Source organism: Palaemon carinicauda, chromosome 16 (genome assembly GCF_036898095.1).
Source record: "Palaemon carinicauda isolate YSFRI2023 chromosome 16, ASM3689809v2, whole genome shotgun sequence".
NCBI lineage: Eukaryota > Metazoa > Arthropoda > Malacostraca > Decapoda > Palaemonidae > Palaemon > Palaemon carinicauda.
In genome coordinates this window covers 104,183,389-104,190,888 of record NC_090740.1, presented here as the reverse complement: position 1 = coordinate 104,190,888, position 7,500 = coordinate 104,183,389, and the positions used below count along the sequence as shown (strand labels likewise).

The 7,500-nt window shown below is 34.9% G+C and overlaps 1 pseudogene; it reads right to left on the bottom strand.

The window, feature by feature from the left end:
• LOC137655462 (uncharacterized) overlaps positions 1–7,500 on the bottom strand; it is a 64,179-nt pseudogene that overhangs the window by 30,327 nt on the left and 26,352 nt on the right.

The window sequence follows — 7,500 nt, the reverse complement described above, 5'->3', positions numbered from 1 at the left end:
TTTACATATAAAAAAAATAAGATACATGAAGTAGTTGAGCCTTGGCGTAAAACCACAGTAGCAGCAAGGAGAGAGGCACCAATCACACTATTTGTGCAACGATATACAGCAACCAACACTAAAAGCATATTCATCCCACATCCCATTCCTTTTAGCATAGAAAATAACTTATGTCTAGGCACACAATCATAAGCTCTTCTAAAATTACCAAAGGTTACAAAAAGCTTCAATGTCTTCCTCCTAGCAACGTCCATTAATAGCCTCAAAGTTACTATATGCTCTACGCATCCCCTCCCCGCTTGACTTCCTGCTTGCTCCCTACACGGCATAAACCGCTGACTAAGACGAACACATAAGGCCATATCGTAAATCTCAGCTATACTATTAATTACATTAATGCCTCTGTAATTACCAGGAGAAGCCTTTTCACTACATTAAGTTCTCTCCACCCGGAGAGTATATTTATGTATAACTGTATTACTGTATTTCAGAGCCGATGTCACTACTTTGCATGAATTTCTCTTTGAAAGTTCAAAAACCTTCTTGTATAAGTTTACCATTCTATTTCATTATCATACATTCCTTGTAAGACTCTCTTTTTAAAACATTCAACACTTTTCAAAACGAAATATAAACAGAGATGACAAATTGGAAAGTTTAGAAATATTCTTGGCGGATATGTTTGAGGTAAAGTTAACACACTTGATAACACGCTATATTGAATTTTTTTTTTTTTTTTTTTTTTTTTTGATTTCGAATTTTCTCTTGTATGATATATCAAATAGAAGTGTCAGTGCTAGAATGTGGACGTGTTGTGTTGAGCTCTGCTATACATGTCCTGAGTAATGTTTTAGCTTTGTGCTTCTCGCTTAGAATATCATTGAAAAGAAATTAGTTAGTCTTATGGAGAAACCTAAGTGATATGAAACAGTACACTATGTCTGTTCCTAACAATGTCTGTTTCATATGTAATGACACGGATGGAGAACGGAGAAAATGGTTAGTATGTGAATATAATAGACTCTACCAGACTCTAATAGACTATAAATGTGTGCATACAGTGACAGACATCAGTGAGAATGAACGGAATAACCTTAACCGGTTATGCCCACACTGCGTAGGTGAAGCCAGACAAAACAATTTAGTAATATCAAAATTAAAGGAAGATGTAAGCGTGACAGATCTGGTCCTGACGAACAAGATGCGAAAATAGATGACTTGGGAAAACAAACTTGCGGACCTTGGCGCAGAGGCAGCAAATTCCACCCACACCACCGACCTCATTAAGAAAGTTGACATTCTTGCCATGAATATGGAATCAATTAAAGCAACACTTCAAACATTGATAGACCCAATACCGGAGAAACCTACATTTGCTTACAAAGTTAAGGAAAAAAAATCTGTTGATATTTAAATCAACTAATACAACAATTAAAATTACTGAAATAAAACGTGAGGTTGAACAAACACTTAGACATTCCTATACTTAACACGAGGTCAACTACGAATGGAAATGTTGTTGTAAGCTTTGCAAACAATATGATCAGAGAAGAGGCGGCAAAAAAAAAAATTCAAAAAATGGTGACTGACACTGAAACGAGAACAATCGGGAAACTAAAATAAAAATAATGATGAGCAATGTATACAAAAATGAAGATGATGTAGTAAATGCTTTGATTCAAAGAAATCACTGCCTGGACTAAATCCAAAATCTAGAAGACAAGATAAGTGCAGTCCTGAAGAAAATTGCCCAGGGGGGGGCGTGGATACCACCCACCATGTGCTGAAATGTGATCCTGAAGTTTGGAGGGCTATTCATGATAATGGGGAAAAAATTTCGTTACGAAGGGGTCTATAACATATGTGATGGGTACCACGTGATCACCTGCTACCACTGTCAGAAGTATGGATATTTTGAAGAAAATTGCAAGTCTAAGAATGAAGATAAAGTCTGCGGGAAATGTTCAGGGAGACACTTCACCAGGGAGTGTAATTCGCAAGTGTCAAAGTGTATAAACTGCACAAAGTCAAACAGACCAAGTGACCACACATTAAATTCTAGACACTGCAATGCTTTTGACTTGGAGTTACTAGGGATGTCATAAACTGTGGATATGTAAATATACAATCAGTAGGTAATAAGACTGTTCAAATTCGAGAATTGATGAACGAGAAATATTCAGATATGCTATCATTATCTAAAACATGACTGAATAATTTAGACAAGGCAAAGATCACTGAAAAGAACCCTTCCCACATGCCTTCTTTCACATACCGAGAGAAGATAGGTGTCGGACTCTTTATTCATATGAGTTACTCAAATCTCAATGCGTTGAAAAGAACTATTGTAACGAGGTTTGAATATATAGAAATAAAATTTACGCAAGAAAATAGAAGAATATCCTTTTTTAACAATCTACAAATCTCCTAGAACAAACACTAGAATCTTTTTTTGAAAAATTCGGTGCTCTCATTGAGATGATTATCATAGAGAAAAAGGAATTAGTTATCTTTGTAGATTTCGTTTTTTTTTTTTTGTATGGATGACGCTTCAAATCCTAATGCTTTGGCCTTTGGTGAGTTACAAGAATCATATTGACTAGTGAATAATGTTGACTATACAACTACTTTAACTGGCCATACGCTAGACTCAGTTCTAAGTGATGACATGAATAATACTGTATCTGATATACAAGTCGAAGAAAAATGTAGTATCTCCCCAATACACAAACTTATTACTTTTAGTCTACATCTGCAGAAACATGCATTAGCAAAGAAAATTAACTTCAAGCATAAATCAAATTTTTCTCCTACCGTATTTATTGAAGAAGTTACAAAGAAAATAAATGATGCTATCAACATTCCCTGTGATCATGATGACCAACGTCTATTAGGAGCTAAGTGTGCTAACAGTTTTATGACCACTTATAATAAAGTGAGTAAAAGTGAAAATTATACCATGTGCCCACCGATGGAAAAGACTATAACCGTAAAAGACCAATCTCCTTGGTTTGATGGAGAGACTTGGGTTAAAAAAAAGAGGGAAAAAAGACGTAAAGAAGGAAAGTTGAATAGGTTAAAAACTGAACGTACATGGGTAGAATAAAAAATTTCTGCGTGTCAATATAACTACCTACTACGAGGGAAAAAAGTGAATACTATAAGAGAAAGATCCTCGAAGCAGCAACAGACATAAATAAGTTATATTGTCTCCTCAATGGTAATAATGGGAGATATAAAAGAAGAGAAGCTATCTGATGGATACAGTGACCAGTAACTAGCAAATAATTTTCTAGTGTTGAAAATATAACCAGGTCATTTGTAAATACTTAGCATCAGAATAATGATACACCAGGCACACAAACAAAATTGATACGATTTAACAACACATCACAAGATGACATCACCAGCATTATAAAGATAGCAAAGAAAACAAACTGCGTGATCGATCCTATGCTAATATTTGAAGTAATTGGAGAGAGAGACTTTTCTCGTCTAGTCGAATAATAATGAGATTAGCAAATGCAAGCATTGAGGAATTAAGCTCATATTGACCTATTTCAAATCTAACCTTTGTCTCAAAAGTGCTTGAATATGTAATTTATGAACTACTAGTCAGCCACTTGGAAGTAATAGAAGCTTTGCCTGACAACCAACTTGCTTACAGAAAACTATACTCAACATGTTCTGTTGTAAATGATATGCTAAAAATGATGGATAAAAATATATGTGATATCTTATTACTGCTTGATCTCGGTGCTGTTTTTGATACAGCGGTGCATGAACTGCTACTAAATGATGTACGGTCCATCGGCATTGAAGATGAAGCCTTCGAATACCTAAAAGACTACTTAGTTGGTAGAAACTACTATGTACAAATTGGAAACTCATATTCTTTATATGAACCCTTAAACAGAAGGGTACCCCAGGTGAGTTGACTTGGCCTAATCTTATTCTGCATTTATACTACTGGTCTATCGAAAATGCTACAAAGGCATTGCGTGAAATTTAAACTATTTGCAGATGACACAATTTTACTTCCTCATGAATGATATACATGACACTACTGAAACTGTAAACCGAATCCTTGATAGTGTTAGAGAATGGATGGCATTTAAACAACAAAAATAAATGAGAACAAAACTGAATTCCTGGTGGTGGGCAAGAAAAAGAGTGTGATAAACTTAGGTGATATTCAAATGAACATAAATAATGACTCGGTGCCGATATCTAGTAAAGTTCGAGATCTAGGGGTATTTCTTGACTGTAACCTGTCTCTGAATGCCCAAATAAATAATATAATAAAAACTGCTGGTCATCATCTATGAAATATTGCGTTTATAAAAAAAGTACCCGGACGAAATTTTATAAAGAAACTTGTGATGAACTGTGTTATTACCAGGATTGACTATTGCAACTCTATCTGTTATAATTTACCAAAGGTGTAACTTACGAAATTATAGAACACAATAAACAGAGGAGCAAGACTGATAAAAGATGTCCCACCTAGAGAAAGGATTACCCCTATGCTAATCGATTTACACTCGCTGCCGATTAAAGCGAGAATTGAATTTGAAGATGTACAGTCACTCATAAAAGTTTATGGATGTCTCCAGGCATAAAGCTGAATTCCATACAATCCCTTTCTGGACAACGGGTCTGTAGAGTGACGTAAGACGGGTGCAGACCGAAACTTTTTCCTTAGTGTAATTAGGGTTGGACAAGGTTGTTTGCCAATTACTTAATTGTTATGATTAGATTATACATTACAAAACATCTGGTCTGATAATATAGGAATTTTAGAACAAACATCTTCCATTTCTAATAAGCTCTAATATCATTAATTGAAATCTAAGCGAAAACAATCAGTGAAACGGTTGTCGCCCAGTCACATCCGAGTCTTACGGCAGCAGTCTAGCAAAAAGGAAAGGACCAGGCTGGTAAGGCATTATTCAGGAAAGTATCACGATTTTTTCCTGGCTTTACCGGTCCTGTGGGCTTTGAATAGTGTGCTTGGGGAAACTCAAGGACTTACCTCTTCAGAGTTACTACCCAGTAGAACCAGGTATCATGTGAATGGATAAGGGGATGGGTGATGCATGGAGTCTATATTATTATTATTATATTATTGTTATTATTATTATATAAGCCCATTATTATAATAATAGAATGAGGAGAGGAAACAATGATATAAGTAAGTTACAGGAAAAGTAATGAACAATTGAAATAAAATATTTTAAGAACACTAACAACCTTGAAATAAACTTTTTCATATATAAAAATATAAAACCTAAAAAAAGGAAAAAACATGGTGAAGAGAAATAAGAGAGAATAGAGCATTCATTGACTATCTATTGGCCTTGACTGTCAGCCCAATGCTCCTGCCATTTATTAGTGACCTTATAACAAGATTTACTCAAACTATCAAATAACTTATTTTTGTCTATGGAATACGGATGATTTTACTCTTGATAACTTCATCTTGCCCTGATATTTTTTTTTTTATCTTTTATTCACCATATTTATATACTTCAGAAAGTGAGTAAGCAAACGGGACGCCCGTCCACATGGATGAGAAAGTTCTCATAGGGCTACAGCATAGTCACCATATCTGATAATGAATACCATGAGGTCATAAGCAAGGTAATCGTTATAAACTCTGACTACACTGTAGCAAACGTTGTATTACCAGTTAGGTTAATATTGTTGTCCTTTGCCATGACGTTAAAATGCTCTGTTTCTATGGTAAATATATTGCTCCAGGAACACATGAGCGTCGGTATAGAGGGGACCTACGGGTAATTCTGTGCTGAAATAATCTAGAGAGTCATACCCTCAGAGACTGGTGTCTATTAGTTATAATATTTTATTAGAATTTATGGTCTTGAACACACCTAAGGGCCTCTCCAACCTAGGGACTCTTCATAGTTTCTTTAAATGAGCATAATCAGATACTTATAAAAAGGAGAACATTCAAAACTATCTTCTAAAAATCGAAAATTTTACATTGACCTTCAAATATGAGATATTAGGAATATAGGGGCTTTTGTAATGGCTTATTTCATATCATATACATTTTTCTTACTTTGACATAGGACTTAGGGTTTTGAAAACATATGAGGATGACCGTTTGAGTGATCCTCCATAACTTCTGTAAAAATGGTGCTGATAGGAAGAAAATCAAAAGGTCTGCAAAATTTTGAATAGGGCAAGACAAGAAGAAGAACACCATCAACACTCGGATAGCTCATTTACCACTCCGCTAGTGAATAAGCACCGGTAATAAGAGGGTGATACAAAATTAAGTATTGGAATAGTTTATTGAATTTGGGCTTTAAACCAAGCACTTGGACAGCAAAGGCCATTCAGTACTTTGAAAAGTAGAATGACAAGAGTGAAGAAAACATACGAACATGGGATCATTAAGGAACAAATTTTCGTTGCAGCCCGGGGCAGAAAGGATGCTGCAAAGACTCTTAGATTGTGCATACATTACACCGTGTAAGGTGCAATGGCGGCATTATTCTCTGTATGAGGTATAAAGTTATAAATGCTGTGTAGAATAAAACAAATTAAAAAAAAAATCAAATACACTAAAAGTAAGCTCAGATCATGGAATAATTAAAATTCACTCTCAAATACAAACTATGATGCTAGAGGATGACTAAGGCGATAAGTCTTGAAATAAAAATCACGATGTTTAAAAGATAACATAAACTAACTCCATTATATTCTAAAATCTTTAAAAAAATTGAGTTTCATTTAAAAGGTTAATAACACTAGTCATATCAGTATCATTTTTGAAGAGGTAACAAATATTTCTATCAATTAAGCAATATCGCCTTTTAAGTGTTCAAGCCTGGTACAGTGCACATGTTTTATACTCAAAGGATAAAGAACTCGCAACCAACCCTTCCTGGATCACACTGCTTCCTTCTCAAGGATATTCGTACTTTGGCCGACAATGGCCAATCCTCAGCCTACACAAAATATTCCTCCCAAGAGCTTGACTCTGACATGTTTAGTTTATTAAACTACTCCCCAATAATACATCATTTGACCATTCCCGCAAAGTCCCTTCTTTGCCATTAGTATCAATATTACTAAAAATGGGATTTAATTTTTGTGCTGTGCTTGGCAAAACCGGGTTCAAGTCCCATTAATGGCTATCGTGGGGATATATATTTGAACTTCAGGATATCAAAAATTATTTCTTAGGTAGGTGTAAGTAGTGTGGAATGACCTTCAAAGATCCTAGCATTTGACTTATGGTCTAAATGACACATAGACTACTAACAACAATGTGAGCATGTGCAAATCAAATAGGCTTCCAATGGAATAGTTTAATGATCAATCCATTTTTAGAGTCAAACTTTATAAGTGAAGACTAGCAGTGCCCATTTAATCCAATTTTGAAAAAGGGAAAAATCATAAATCTTGGCATTTTTCTTTTTTTTGTAATGAGTCTTTGGAAAAAGAATTAAGAGCCAGAGGGAGGTT